This window comes from Onychomys torridus, chromosome 9 (genome assembly GCF_903995425.1).
Source record: "Onychomys torridus chromosome 9, mOncTor1.1, whole genome shotgun sequence".
In the NCBI taxonomy this organism is placed as follows: Eukaryota; Metazoa; Chordata; class Mammalia; order Rodentia; family Cricetidae; genus Onychomys; species Onychomys torridus.
Window position 1 is genome coordinate 33995759 of NC_050451.1, and position 17217 is coordinate 34012975.

Genomic DNA, 17217 nt, shown 5'->3' on the forward strand with positions numbered 1-17217 from the left:
AAGCAAAGGGCTTTTTTCCCCTGTGGTGACAAAGCATACTTCTGACTCTGCTAAGCATCCTAACTGAAGCTCTTCAGGATGTGCACATGGTAATTTGCTGGCTTTTCTTCACCGTACATTTGGTAATGAACAGATAGTGAACCAGGACACTCCTCTCAATTAATAAAAATCTTTCAATATTCTGGTCTGTTTTCCTGTTTTCTAAGGTCCTTGTTTCAGGCCTACAAAGGCTTCTGTTAAGCCCTTTGCAGGAACCTTTTGTTGTTGTTGCTGGGACAAGGGGTCCTTCTTTTTCTTCACTTGCAATTTCTTTGTTTCTCATCTCTTGAACTATGCAGTCACTAGACAGCATGTCCTTTCTAGCTCCATTACAATCTTATGTGTCTCCATCATAATACCCATGGCCTGTCACAGCTGGAACATTGATATGTGGCATAAAACTAAATGGAGCTTGTAGATAGATAGATAGGTAGGTAGACAGATAGGTAGATAGGTAGGTAGGTAGGTAGGTAGATAGATAGATAGATAGATAGATAGATAGATAGATAGATACAAATAAAGGAAGCAAGCTTTTACCTGGGTGCTTGATAAGAAAGACCTATAACATACAAATCTTAAAGAGTATGATAAAAGCTACAACCCTTCAAAATGCCTATCCATAAAAATGTTGGTACACAATTTTACAGAAACTTTAAGGAGAACAGGAGCTCCATGTTACAAGTGAATTTTCTGATCACAGGTGGTAACACAGTCTGTTGAACTACAAGGTGGTTACTAGGGACCAAACCCCTGTCGAATGGATGCGGAGACATGTGTGAGGCTATACTAACTGATGTAGTTATCTCAGGTTTGATGAAAATGCCAGAGACTTAATACCTCTATCTTGGTTGACGAGAGCTGAACTGGAAAAGACAGATAAAGAGCTAAGTAAAGATGATCTAAGTGACAGTTGGAAACTTTCTGGTGACACACTTCCCACAGCTGAGCTGCAGTTCTCACTGGAGGAACTGGGCTATACACCTCCAAGTCCATCACACTAACTCAAGGAACTTGTTACGTGCATAAAGAAAAACAAAAACAAACAAACAAAACTTGGTCTAGCGTGTACAATACACATACACGCACGCACAGACACACACATACACACACACACCTGCATGCACACATGATCTCTTCTACTTTAACCCTTATTTTTCCTTTTCTTTTCTTTTGCAGTGTTGGGAACCAAACCCAGGATCTTGCACATACTAGGGAAGCATGCTGAGGCTGAGCCTAAACTACCTTTTCTTCTATTGTTTTTTCTTAGTTTATCAGTGTGCATGTTTAAGGCAAAAGTCCAAGCATCCAAAGCAGAGAGGATGAACACAGTAAAAAGCCTGCAAGAGGTACACTAGAGACCACAGGTAGGCTAAGGCATAACCACCTGAAAGAACAAGCCTACTGATCAAAGGTTTTTGGTAAATAGAGAACCAAATTGTAAGTAAAATAAGCAGGAACATGAAAACAACCGACAAAATAATCAAATAGCCCAAATTGATGTAAGAAGACTGTACACCAAACCAACAGGACCCAAATACCTAAGACTTGTAAATCATCTATCACAAAAGGAGCAGTAAAGTATCACCACTAGAGAGACCACAAAATTCGATGTTTACAAAGCTACAGAAATGAGTGAAAACATCCTTGTATCTCCTACAGGGAAAATGAATTTTACATGTAACATTCAGCAAAGCAAAAAATATTAGCAACACTTCCCTTTCATGCAAATAACTACTTATATTTTGACTTAGTCACAGTAAAGACAGTAAACAAATCATCTCCACATCATAACATAAGTATATTCAGAATAATTAAGGTTTCTCAACATGTTAAATCCCTGCAAATAACTCAGTATCAATGAATTCATAGTGCAGTTGGTTTCCATTCAGAAAACTAGTGTTTATTTGCTTGATATATCAATGGGAATATCAAGCTAATATGAAAATGTAGAGTGCTTTCTTATACAAAATAATTATAACTTTGGTACACTGATAGAAAAAAATTATACATTTAAAACAAAACTTGTCTTAAAATATACAGAAATAAAAATATGGAACAGATACGCTTTGAATTTCAAAGCATAAAGACACAAATGGATTAAATGCTTAATCAATAGTGTTAGAGCTAAAATTTCCAACACTTAATTATTGCCAAAAACTAAGGTCTGTTCTATTTCCAGGCCTCCTTTAATAACTGCCAATTTAGAGGTATCAAAACTCCTACAAGTTGTGATTAAGATAAATAAATGTTACATTAAGGAAGTCTCTATTTCTATAGAGGTTCGGTTCAATCTCTTAATATAACGTGAGCAGTCCCCATCACTGCTGAACAGAAGACTACACTGTCATCCCTGTTCCTATTCCACGCATGCCATGGGCCTTGTTTCTGAAACACTCCAGTTTTTCTACACTAAAAGTCGGTCTTGAGAAGTAATGGTTCTGTAGCAGAGCTCTGCCTTTAGGAACTGTTTAGCAGAGCAGTTACAGTCTACATGACTGCTCTCATGGACACTCTCATGGACACTCTCTCCCTGAAAGGAAGGGCCTTGGGCAGTGGCAAGCCTGACCATCAGAATCGACATGTTGCTATAACCTTTAAACCCTCAGGCCCATGCTCCTTTCTGGGTGACCCTCCAACCCTTTCTTTTAACATCAGAATCTTACTATTTAGCCCAGAAAGCTTTGCATCCACAAGCCTTCTCAGCCTCCAGAAACCTGGGATTACAGACATGCATCATTAAACTCGGTAAAAACCTGTTAATGACACCCAGATCGAGGCCAGCATTTCATCAATTTCCTTAGAACTCTTTCAGGAAGTTCACAAAGTTAAAATGATTTGCCTTTTACAATTTTTTTTTAATTTAAAATTTTTATTTTACTTTATGTGCATGAACGTTTCGCCTGCAGGTATGCATGTGCACCATGTGTGTGACTGGTGTCCAAAGAGGTCAGAAAAAGTCCTTGTATCCCCTGAACCAGAGGTAAGGATGGCTGTGAGCCACAATGTGGGTACTGGGAATTGAACCCTGTTCCTCTGAAAGAACAAAAAGTGCTCTTAACCGTTGAACCATCTCTCTAGCCTCCCAATTTGATTTTTTTTTCTGGTTTTTCGAGACAGGGTTTCTCTGTGTAGCTTTGCAGCTTTCCTGGAACTCACTTGGTAGCCCAGGCTGGCCTTGAACTCACAGAGATCCACCTGGCTCTGCCTCCCGAGTGCTGAGATTACAGGCATGCGCCACCACCGCCCGGCTAATTTTTTATATTTATTTTATATGCATTGGTGTTTTGCCATGGATATTGGGTCCTCTGGAACTGGAATCACAGACAGCTCTGAGCTGCCATGTGGTTGCTGGGAGTAGAACCCAGGTCCTCTGGAAGAGCAGTCAGTGCTCTTAACCGCTGAGCCATCTCTCCCACACCCCACCTTTTAATTTGTGATGGAAGAGTTAATACCTCACTACTCAGTACCTCATTTAAAACCAGGCATACTACTTTTCATGTGGTTAACTGTTTTTAACTTTAAAATGGTCCCTATTACTGATTAAATCAATTTTCACTTTTAACATTTAAGATATTTTTCCTACTTTAAATTACTAGAGAATGATATATTTCCTTATTAGGACTTCATAAGTACAGTTTCTTAACTTTATAATGCAACAATCTTAAAAATAAATTACAACTAGAATATATACCACATAGAATAATAAACAATAAAATGAGGATTCATGTTTATACCTTTCTTTGGTCTTATGTGGTATTATTTGTGTCTATAAAATATCTGGGAAAAATTAGTGAAATAACAATGTTTCTACTGACACTTACTGATTTTGAATAAATGACACAAATATAACATAGCTCATAACTAACTAAACTGTATTACAAGTTGAACAATGAGTCCACAGTTTGGAAGAAAATACTTTGTTTCACTCCATCACTATCAAGAGTTTCATTATGTTGTTAGATACTGAAATTGTGTATTACTAAATCTATACACTGAAACACTTTAAAGGCCACCATGGAAACGATTAATACTACATCCCAGTTAACCTAAATGGCTTACAAATGCCTAACAGTCAGTGGGGAAAAAATCATGATAAATATAAGCAATGTATTATAATAAAGACAAATGGTAAGTGAAAAATTAATATTATAGTTAAAATACATTTCTGAATACTGTACAGAGCAATGAAACACTTTAATTAAGAAACAAGTTTAAGCAATACTTAATCATTCATTTCTCTCCCTCGCTGCCAACTTATATTCTTCAAACACATAAAACAGTTTATATTATTTCCCCAAACAATAAAATCATTTATCATAATTTCACTATATTTATTGCTAGTCTTTAAAGATAATTTATGTTTCCCAACATAGATTAATTACAAAACCCCTGCAGAAACTTATGCATTTCAGCATACAAATGAAGGTGAGTCATGAACAGGACAGGATAGATCAACTGTCTTCTTAAGCAGTGAAAGCAGTGATCAATAAATTAAATTCTATTTTAAAATTGACCATTATAAATTTTCAATTGTGATATTCAGAGTACATAAATTAACCTGAGATATATAACAAGGGCTGATAAAAATTTAATGTACCTGACCCATAACCTCACTTATATGACATCTGAGATGCCAGGTGCAGATTAGCTGTTTCCTGCATTATCTTATTTTTTCATAACAATAACTGTATCAACAGAGTATAGTCCTAATATTGTCAATGCGGACAAGATCTGAGAAAAGTCATAATTAGTTGTAACCGAGATGGGATTAAAACAAAGTATTTCTAATGAGGGAAAACTGGAGAGATGAATATAATTTAAGAAGGGTTTCTTAGAGAAATGAGTGCAATTTTCCAACCATATTATCTCTCTCTCTCTCATTTGATGTGTATGGTATTTTGCCTGGTATGTATGTCTTTGTGCACTTGCTTGTCTGGGTCTCTCTGAGGTAAGGAATAAGTGTCAGATATCCTGGAACTGGAGTTACAAATTATTGTAGGCCACTATGTGGGTGCTGGGAATTGAACCCAGGTCCTAGGGAAGAATAGCCAGTTGCTCTTAACTGCTGAATCATCTCTCTCTCCAGGCCTCTAACCATTCTTTATTCCCCTAACAATATTCAAATTTGCTTGCCAGACTCTAATACTCTGTTATATTATTATTATTATTATTTGTAATTTTTGGAGACAAAATTTTTCTGTAGACAAGGCTGAACATGGACTCTAGATCCTTCTGTCTCAAATACCCAAGTGCTGGGATTACAAGCATGTGCCACTATGTCTGGCTCACCAAATCATTTTGCATCAGCTCAGTTCCCAATACAAACTCCATCTTTAATTGTGGGAATAGGTCTTGAACCCAAGCGGTCCTAGCAGGCCTACTATGACACAAAACCACACTAAGTTTGGAGCCACTATGACAGATACAAACAAACAACAACAAAACGCCAGAATATAAACCCATCAGCTGCTTGCAGGCAGCCCCTTTGCAAACTGAACCAAGACCAAGGAAAACAAACCAGCCATTGAATGACTCTGAAGAATACTGTTTAAACCCTTGAGTTAAGTAAGCCTCACCTAAAGTCATACCAGGACCTTCTTACTAAATCCCCATTTGTTTAACAACTTTGAGCTATGGTTTCTGTCACTTGCACAAAACACCCACTGGTAAAATGTTAATGGGATAAATCATCTCCAGAAATTAAAACACTTGGTCATTCTGAATCTAGAATCTAAAATAAAAGGCAGAAACTGGGAATTACATTCTATATTCAAGAAGATGAATGGAATTATGCACTGACCAAGGATAAAGTGACAAGTATATTAACACATAAAATTCCATATGACTAAATCCTTTCAAAATCTGCCTGAAATGACTCTAAACAGAAATATTTACATAGTATTTAACTTAAAAAGAATTGATTGTGATTTTTACAATACAGTTTATTTAGGAGACAAACTGCTTGAAAACACAAATATCAGTGAAAATTTTCAAAACCATCACTGAAGGAGAAAAAAATAAAAAACTGCGATATTATCTTGAAATACCCTCAATAAAAGACAATTCACTCTAGCTATGAAAGCTATCCAGCTGCCTGCCTTTGAAACAGCAGTGTAAGCTGATGGCGCCACCTAGTGTCCTGCACTAGCCACTGACTCCATCGTCAAATACCTTTCATGGCTGAAGAACACAGGCTAGTCTCCTTCCATTGTGGCTTTGTCTTCAATAATTTTCCAAAAGCCATTTAATTCTAACTGAGCTCTGCGTATGAAGAGCATTCAAGTCTCTTTCATTCATACCTTTATCAACTACTGTCCTCTAGTGAGTTTAGGAGTAACTATTTTATTTCATTTTTTAAAGATTTCTTTTAAATTTTTGTTTAGATTTATTTATTTTATTTTTCTATGTGTATGTCAGTCTGCATGGGTCCCTTGGGAGGTCAGGAGAGGGTGTGGATCCCCAGAAGCTAGTACAGACAGTTGTGAGTTGCCTGACTAGAGCGCTAAAAAAAAAAAAAAAAAAAAAACCTCTGTTCCTTTTCTGTAAGAGCAGGGGACTAACACTCCTACATATATCCAGTGAAAACAGCCAAAGAAAAATAAAATCGATCTTTAAAAAATTCTGCCCTTCCGAGGATCAGGAGATGGCTCGGCTGGTAAAGTGCTTCTGTGTAAGCGTGATGACCTGAATTCAGATCCCAGCACCTGTGTGAAAACAGGCGGGCAGCTTGCAATGGCCTCTGCTGATGAGACCATGGGAGACAGCCAGCCACTTGTTTGCCCAAGTCAGTGAGCTCTAGGTTCAACAAGAGAGCCTGTCTCAAAAGGAAAAATCAGGTGGGAAGTAACTGAAGAAGTTGCCCAGCAGTGTTAGGGTGTGGAGACAACTGGATTCTACCTGCTTGCTGGCCAGTCAACCTACCGAAAGGAGCTCCCATTCAGTGAAGGACCCTGTCTAAAAAAGCAAGGTGGAGGGCCAGGAAGATGGCTTAGCGGGTAAAAGCACTAGCCAAGGAAGTCTGATGACCTGAGATCAGTCCTCCATGAAAAGCCGGATGCCACAGTACGTATCTTAATCTCAGCACTCCTTCCTACCTACCTACCTACACACACACACACACACACACACACACACACACACACAATTTTAAGTATCGACCTTTAGAGACTGGAAAGATGTTTCAACCAATATGAGCACTTGCTGCTCTTCCAGAGAGGATGCCAATTCAGTTCTGAGCACCCTCATCAGGTGGAGTAGGCCAGTCTGTATGTAACTCCAGCTCTAGGAGACTGGACATCTCTGTCCTCTGCAGCTGCCACACTCAAGTGATATGTACACACATATCTACACAATAAAACGAAGTTTTAAAAATATTGACTTCTGGCTTCCACATACACATGTATGGGCAAGCATGCATCCATGCAAGTGTGTGTGTGTGTGTGTGTGTGTGTGTGTGTGTGTGTGTGTGCGTGCACACACAAAAGTATTATAGCCATTAATACAACTTTCATGAGATAGCTCACACCTGAAATTTTAAATGTAAGGTCATTCAGCTATATGTTATTTAAAAAAAGTGGCAATTTTGTAAAAATACACACAAAATACTATAAATGTATTTCTTATAGTGGAAAAATAAGAAAGCCTCTAAGAACCTATTAAGAGGAAACTGGAGAGTAATTCATAGCTCCAGAGAAAAGAAATTACCAAAATTTGTATGACAAAAAATGATGGGAAGGACATTTAAGCCTCTGTCATAATGGCTCATTACATGCTCAGCACAATGAAACAAAATTCATGGGATGGGTAAAAAAAAAAAAAATCACATCAAGCAATTACAGAATGCCAGGGATTGAAGAGATGACTCAGTTACAAGCACTGGCCACTCTTCCAGAGGACCCAGGTTTGATTCCAGCACCTAAGCAGCAGCTCAGAACCATCTGTAACTCCAGCTCCAGGATACCTGACTCATCCGGAGTGCACACTGTACACAGACATACTTGGAAGGAAAATATTCATGTATATAAATTTAAAAGCAATTACAAAATAGTAGGAGAAACCATTTCTGTAGTTCAGAGGAGAATAGTTCTCACAGAAAGAACAGAAATCATTATGTCATCACAGTTCTCACAAGAAAGACTGGCTACCACAGGAAGACAGCCTTGGGAACCACTTCATCCTCAAATTTCTTTTTTTTTTCTTTCTTTCTTTTTTTTTGATTTTTTTGTTTTGTTTTGCTTTGTTTTTTGTTTTTCTGGTTTTTTGCTTTTTTGTTTTTCAAGACAGGGTTTCTCTGCGTAGCTTTGTGCCTTTCCTGGAACTCGCTTTGGAAACCAGGCCATCCTCAAATTTCATACCCTAATGAAATACCAATATAATGTGAAGGCAATATAAAGACTTTTGCTGGAAGGAAGGCTGCAACAGGATCTCTTAGTCCAGGCTGGCCTTGACATCTATATGTAGCCAAAGATGACCCTGAATTCTAGATCCTCTCGCCTCTAGTTCTGATGCTGGAATTAACTAAAGAGAATGAATAAGTAAGAAAAATCATAAATAAGCAAATTATTCAACAAAAAGAAGTTATGAAGTCAGCTAGAAACAAACAAACGAACTTTGGCTAAAGCAGAGGAAAAGAGGGAAAGAGTTGTCTAAAAGAAAAGTCATGACTAAGGTTCTGGATGTGAGGACAGTTAAAAAATGAATCAATATGAAGTGCCGGAGAAACCTGTTAACATACCAAGGGGAGGCATAAGCATGTGCCTGGCAGGTTAAGAGGAATCATTTAAATTTGGAAAATGATGAAAAAGATTACAGCATATTTTAAAAAACAAAACTGTATCAAAGCAACAACTTAATAGTGTTCTAAGTGGCAGGTTCAGAAAACAAGAAGGGCAGAGGCTCACTGCACTGTAAACGTTTTTGCACCATGAAGTTTTTTTTTTTTCAGTTGTAAAAATTGCTTCATATTAAAAGAGCTCTTAGCATTATCAAGTTTAATGATACTGAAATTAATAGAAAATGAAAAACGCAGGGCAGGAAACACAACTAATAAACCATGAAATATATTTCTTTGTATTATTTGGAATCGAATAGGAATCAATTTAGGTAGACACAAAAATAGTGGTTAAAGCCAGGGAACGATGAGGGAAAGGGGGGCTAGAGAGAGGAGAGTCAGTCTCACTTAACCACATAACAGAGAGAGCCAAAAAGAGCAGACTAGAAAAATCCAGAACAACTCTTTTACCCCCCTAAAAGAAGGTAATGTCTTATTAGTACTTAGATTCAATAATAATCACTTTTACCCATAGCACTCAACACAATAAACAGCAGCGGTATGCTTTCAAATTTTTAGTAAAAAATTTTAGTTTTTAAGGGCTGATATGTGAATTACTAGATATTATGATTCTTCATTTTTCCCTGCTAATAATGTGCTTTAAATTTTGATTACTTCTAAATCTGCTGTATTAAGTCTAAAACCGATTAATGATGTACTGTATCCTGCTAAGTAGAATTAAATTAGTGTATAATTGATTAGTGTATAATTGAGGCAGTTGTAGATTTATCAACTTTAATTAGGAGAGCTTATTACAGATAATTTATATTAGAATATAAGAGAAAATAGACAAAGGAGTTCATCAAAACCTCAAATTAAGATCAGAAACATAAAATTAAAGCTTAGAAAGGACTATATGTTAATACCAAGTCCTATGAAATTAAATCATTTTAGTCTAAATCGTTTAGAGGAGATAATTGATTATTAACCTTTAGCCAAGAGTTTTCAAGTAATTACACTATTTATGGAAATAATAGGTGATGCTAACTTATGTAGAAGTATATATACCTTTGTTTGCCTACAATATAAACCCAAAAGAGCATGGACAAATTTACTTTTAATGTTTCTCATAACTCCTTTAACAGGTATTCACAGGTGGGAGAGATGGATCAGCAGCTTACAACAGAAGCTGACTCCAGTTCAACCCCTGGCGCTATTAAATTCAGTGCAACTTGTACTGTAAATAAGGTAGTAAATAAAGGTGGGGGATGACTCCACAAAGTCATCTTCTGACCTTCACACACAAGCCCCAACACACACACACACACACACACACACACACACACACATTATTATTATTATTATTATTATTATTATTATTATTATTATTTAAAGGTAAAATACTGTAATTCTAATTCTAAAAATAAAAATCCACTAATAGGCAAGTGAAGAAAAAGCATTTGATAAACAGAAGATTTGTCTACAATCCTCTGAACACTCTTGTGGGTGGTGTAACTACAGCCCAGAAAGTTCTACACATAAATTGCTAACTCCCCTGAGTTTAAAACCATGGTAATTAGGTTCATTATCTCACATGCTAATGACACAGAGATAATAAGTTTGCAGTGAATAATTCATATAACCAGCTCTCACAGTTATGCTCGTTGCTAATAGTTTATTTACAGTACAAGTTGCACTGAATTTAATAGTTTAATTTTATTGCCTAGATAAACAGGAATCATTTAGTGTGGAAATCTAATTTACTATCAGTAAGTGATAATCTTAAGAATATATTGGTCTGTATATTTATCTAATCTTTGCTCATTCATTAGCAGTTATAATGTCAAACTATCATACAAAAGTCTGGAGAAAGATAAAGGTTTCTGAATTAAATTTTTAAAAATATGCTGGATTAATGTCAAATTACAAGCTGTTTCAGTAGCTGATATTTTTTAAATAAGTAATAGCATTCTGCTAATTTTGAAAAGTACATAAGGACAACTTTGGAATTTTGAATATTAAAGTACAAAAGAATCACTCAGTTCCTTATATGGTTATTAAATAGAAAATCGTACCCATTTTTGTAATGGATTTTAGTATCAGAATTGCTGCATTTACATTAACAAACAAAAGACATGGTAGTTTTAATGTCTTTGAAAATGAGTTTCACCAGGCAGTGGTGGTGCACGCCTTTAACCCCAACACTCGGGAGACAGAGCCAGAGGGATCTCTGTGAGTTCAAGGCCAGCCTGGTCTATAGAGCAAGATCCAGGACAGGTACCAAATTACACAGAGAAACCCTATCTCGAAAAACCAAAACGAAAATAAGTTTCTTAGTTGCAATAACTCATTTCATAGTTTACATAAATTGTGAAAATTTTTATGCTATGGTGTTCCAGAATTGCGGTGGCTTATAAATTCTCTAAATCAAATAGCTAAAACTTGTATATAATCTTTGATACAGAGATCTCTTCTAAATTAATTTTGTTGACAAACTATCACTGCTCTCGCACAAAGGTTGTATCAATGAAGAGTGGTTAGATAGGCTTGAGTAACACCCATCCAGGAAGACCTGACACTCACTCACTCTTAGCAGATTCCCCCAGAAGATCATCTGAGACTCAACTTTGTCTTCTCACTTCAGGACCCACTATGATGGAACAATCACACCCTCAAATTCTGCCAGTCATCACAGCAGATGGAAAGAATGTTCTGGATGATCTCCTACTAGTAATAAAATGCTATGGCATATGATGGACAGGGGGTTAATATTTGGAATAATAAAGAATTCCAAAAATTAAACACCAAAAAACCCAAAATCATACAGGTAATAAATGGGCCAACAAACTAAACAGATAGTTCTCAAAAGAAGTAAAAAAGCCAATAAATATATAAAAAATGTTCAACATCCTTTGTCACCAGGGAAATACAAATCCAAAGTCCTTAAGATTCCATCTCACTCCAGTAAGAATGACTATCATTACAAATTAAGGAGGGGTGAGGCTAATGCACTGAGGATGAGACTATAAATTACTACAGTCACTACTGAGATCAGTATGGAGGTACCTCAAAAAAGTCATAGGACCTGGCTACTCTACTCCTGGGTATATGCCAAAAGCAACCCGTCAGCACAGAAAACTGCACACCAGTGTTTACTGCAGCACTATTCACAACAAGACAAGGCAGGAAACCAGCCTAGATGGCGCTCAGCAGATGGGTGGACAAAGAAAATATGCTGTATAGATGCACGGTAGAGTTTCACTCTTTGCAGGAAAATATAGAAATAGACATTGTCATGTTAAGTAGAATAAGCCAAATTCATAAAGAATCTCTTATACATATAACTAAATTTTTTTAAGTAAGAATGTGTATGTGTGTGGCATGTAAGTAGAAGGGAAACTAATTAACGCTGGGCTTGTGACACAAACCTGCCATTCCTCATAAGAAACTGAGGCAGGAAGAATGTAAACTTAAATCCTGCCTGAGCTACAGCGAGTTTAAAGCTAGTCTTAGCAACTTAGTGTAACACCACCTCAAACAGGAAGCACAAAGAAGGCTGGGGATATGGATCAATAGTTAAGTATTCACCTAGCCTGCATAAGACCTTCAGTGCATTCTCTAACGCTGCTAAATAACTATATATGTACATGAATATATTACTTAAGGGAGGAGGAAGGGGCTCTTGGGAAGGGATAAAAAAGAAAAGACATGCACATGTAAAGGTGTCATAGTGAAACAATCCAGAAAACATTTAAACATGAGCATTTCAAAATTAGGCTGTTACCAAAACAAAGAACTGTGTAGCATCATTGCTTTTTACACTAAAGCCTCCTGGCAAAGTCTACAAAGCCTCATGGGTAAAATGTAATAAAATCTGTGATTAAAGTAAAAGGAAATTCAATAGTAATTTTTCAAATATTATGATCAGAGACTGTAATCATATTATTCTTTTGTTCAAATCTGTCTTTTATACGTGTTTTTATAATTTTTATCTAACAGCTTTTAAATAGTAGCTGGTAAACTTATCATAAGTATTTTATCTTCTCTTTTTTCACTTTGTAAATACGGTTTTCAAGTATTCAGAAACATGTTTATTTTGTACATGTATCTTTGATGAATTTGTATGTTACTTGTAGTTTTGATTCTGTAAAGTTTCCAAACCCATGACTGTAACATCTGCGGTTTCATTTCTATTTATTTCACCAAATCTCATTGCATTTAACCTCTAGCAATGTTAACTATTTGGGTAATCTATACAACTGTACTTAACTGCTGACCTTAGGAATAATGTATCAAGTGTTTCCTTGTAAGTGAGATACTGGCTTTAGGACCGAGGCTGGTGAATAATCAAGCAAATGAATGAATGCGTTTGGTGTGTGGTGGAAGCACTGTGCCCACACGTGTGGAGACCAGAGCAGGAAGTCTGTAGCCAGAAGAGGAAGTAAGGCTTCTTCCTCTATAGCTTCGTCCTACTGCCTTGGGACAGTCTCTCAGTGAACCTGAAGCTTGCAGTTTTGGCCAGTTGGGGTTCTGAGACATACAGCCATGTTTGCTTTTTATGTGGGTGCTGCAGATTCTAACTCAGGTCCTCATACGTACAAAGCAAGAGTTCACCCACTGAATAATCTCCTCAGTGAAATGAATTTTATCAGATTAAGAAGTACCTTGTGAGCCTGGAATTGGTGGTGCCTTTAATGCCAGCACTCGGGAGGCAGAGGCTGGCGGGTCTCTGTGAGTTTGAGGCCAGCCTGGTCTACAGAGCGAGTTCCAGGACAGCCAGGGTTACACAGAAAAACCCTGTTCCAAGAACAAAACAACAAAGTCTCTTTGGCTCCCACCTCTTTTCTCAAAAGTTGCTTCAATCAGAACCATTTTCAAACAGCTATGAAGATGACCGTCTGGTTTCCCCACTTGGGTCTACTAACAAAGTAAATTAGGTTAAAAGACTTCTATTACTGAGCCATTTTTGAACTTCTGTTATAATACCCACATGGTCACAGTACATTATTTTCTTAATGTGACATCAACCTTTAGCTAACATCTTATCAAAGATTTAACTTAGTATTCACAAATTACGTTCATCTGAAACTTGTTTAGTGCTATCATTACCAGAGTTAGGGTATAAATGATACACGTAATACACACAAATGATGAAAGCAGCTTTCCAAGAGCCGTGCAGATGCTAGGCAAGCCCTATTCCACTGAGCTAAAACCCCAGCACAATCTCCTTTAACTCACGTCAGACCGAGGTGGGCCTAAGGCAGAACAGCGTTAAGATATGGTAATTGGACAGCTCAACAGATCATTAAGGATTGAAGACCTCCTTTCATTTATACTGCCATCAATGTGTTGGCTTTATCTGGAACAATTCTGAGAAATGTTACAAAACAGTACACCTAATTACAAACACCCATCAAACTGGAAATACCAAGAAACGAGAGTGAAAATTTTCCAGGACCTTTCATCAAAACTCCTCTATCTCCCCAGTCATATATCAATGATGGGTCAAATAGGAGCCTATCTATGTCTAAACATGACTAGAAAGGAAAATGAGGTCATTTATGATTGGTCTAGACTAATGAGAATTTATTCAAGTCACATGAAAGTGGGATTAAGTGCTCACATACACACACTTTTTAAAAAAAGACTACCACAAGGATACAGTTAATGAATGGGTTTTTTGGTTAAGCTTTTTATTAAGGAAATTAGATAGCTAATCTTGACATTAATTATATATTTTTAGTTATGACATATTTTTGATTATAGAGCAAAGCTACATGTGGTAGTTAGGTCCATTAGTTAGGTCCATTACAGCGCTTTCATTCCACAAGACAGGCAAATAGCATAATGGCTGAAAGCCTAGGTTTTAAAGTAAGATTGACTGAAGTTTAAATTCCCACCACTTGTATGATCTTGGTCAATATATCCCCTCCTGAAATTCTAGATAGTAGCATTTTTTAACTCATGCTGTTATGGGAAGTAAATTAAATAATGAAGGCAAAATGTTTGCCATTTAATGTAAGCTTTGTAGGAAGTAGTAAATCAATATTAATACTATTAGCCTTTAACATATTTAAATTCTAAGGATTAAAATTTTGTGATAACTGTAACATTTAGGTTTTCAAATGGAAAAAAAAAAGTAGTAACTCTATCTTCCCAGCTTTGATTTATAAAATTTACTGGGGATGACTTGGCATAATGACGAGCTGTCACTCCCTAATTCTCCTGTCTTTTTCACAGGTGAATTTCTTCAATTTACCATTTAATGTTTCCAGCCGGGCAGTGGCGGCTGTAATCCCAGCACTCGGGAGGCAGAGGCAGGTGGATCTCTGTGAGTTCGAGGCCAGCCTGGTCTACAAAGCGAGTTCCAGGACAGCCACCAAAGCTACAGAGAAACCTTGTCTCGAAAAACCAAAAAAAAAAAAAAAAAAACCAATTTAATGTTTCCAATATTCCATTAGGTTTACAACTGCAAACCAAATGTTACAAACCCAAATTCCTTCCCTCAAACCACGCTGTTTTTCCTTCTGAAGCTAGAAGCATCAGTTTCTGTCTACACAAATGTCAAAATCTCCCTTCATGGGCTGGAGAGATAGCTCAGCGGTTAAAAGCACTGACTGCTTTTCCAGAGGACCCTGGTTCAATTCCCAGCACCCACATGGCTGTTCACAACTGTTTGTAATGCCAAGATCTGACACTCTCACACCGACATATATGCAGGCAAAACATCAATGCACATAAAATAAAAAATAACAAATTTTAAAATAGAAAAAGTTTCATTCCTTTAAAACAAAACAAACAAGCAAACAAAAATCCTCCCTTCATACACTCTCATCAGTAATTATACCCTGTCAATTCTGATGCTGAAACTTGCTCTGGTGCTGATGTTTCTAGTTGGTTTTGCTGGTTTTGTTGTTTGTTCTCCTTTTCTTTCAAGAGTTTCTTCTTCACTTTGTAGCCTAAGCTAGCCCAGAACTCACTATTCTTAGCCCACGTTAGCGTCAAACTCTTGTGTGCACTGTCTCCACTAAACTGAATGTATTTCAATCCATCCCCTCTGGTCTAGAGTAACGTCCAATACTACTTTAGTATAAGATATACATCATTACTGCATCCATGTGTCCTATGAAAATCTTTCAAACTAGTTTGTTTATCTCCACCCTCAACTCTGCTTCAAACTCAATTCTAGTGACTATCAGTTCATAAAATACAGATTAAGTATGTTTGCTGCTTTAAAATGTCCCACAGGCCCCACCACCTCTCATAAAAACACAACACTTTCAGCTTCTGTGTCCAACCTGTATGTTTAGCTTCTCATTCCTCACACCATGGAATACAATGTATTTTAACCGCCTATACAGTAAGTAGTTAATTCTTCTCCAATCACACAGGCATCTCCGTATTCACAATACCCCTCTATTTAGACTACCAGAATACTCTTTGGTTCATATCAGTCCCCTTACAACCAATAATTATTAATAATCCTTCAAAATCCACCTCAATGAATCTCTCTGACAGCATCTTGTATCTCTCATAGGTGAAGGAAAATGCACTGCTCTTATAGAACATTATACATAATTCTAAAGCAGTAGTCATCACATCCTACGGGCACTCCTTAGTATTGCTCATCTATAATACCAGACACTGGAAATGTTCAGGGTTATGTTTTACCTCTTCTCTTCTGGTATAACCATTACATGATCAAATAAGGAGACAGTGGCACAACAGAATTCAGAGGAGCAGTGACGGAGGGAAGGAATGGAGAAGAGGAAGAAAGATACATGAGAAAACATAATCTGCTCAATATTCTTTATTAAAATGGTTAAACTTATATAAACTTATATAAAACAGTTAAAAAGTAAGACCATGTACTCTTTTCTTCTTTCCTTCTTTCCTTCTCTCCTCCTTTCTTCCTTTCTTCTTTTCTTCTTTTCTTCCTTTCTTTTTTGTTGTTGTTGTTGTTGTTGTTGTTGTTGTTTAAAGACAAGGTTTCCAGGTGAAGCTCTGACTGCCCTGAAATTCACTCTGTAGACCATGCTGGCCTCAAACTCATAGATCTGCCTGCCTCTGAGTGCTGGGATTAAAGGCATGTACCACCACCACCCAGGAAACCCATAAATTTTCTGCTAGTATGCAAAAATAAAAGTTAAAGACAGTAAGAAAAGCTAAATAATTACCCTGCCCCTACAAAAAACAAAATTAAGATGTCAATGTTTTAATGCAGTCATCATTATAGCCATTAAATGGCAAAGGACCCTACTCCTAATAAGAGCAGCAAAAATGAAGGAGATTTCACACAAATATTGTCTGTGGCATAGTTCACTTTATTGAAAGATATGGAAAATAAATAGATAAGAAAAGAACAGTAAAGAGAAACACTAAATATGGGCTGAAAAATTGGTTCTTGT

At 36.8% G+C, this 17217-nt stretch overlaps 1 protein-coding gene across 1 annotated transcript in view; it reads right to left on the bottom strand.

Moving 5' to 3' along the window:
- Adk (adenosine kinase) overlaps positions 1-17217 on the bottom strand; it is a 418246-nt gene that overhangs the window by 318947 nt on the left and 82082 nt on the right. The gene's annotated exons all lie outside the window — the stretch shown is intronic.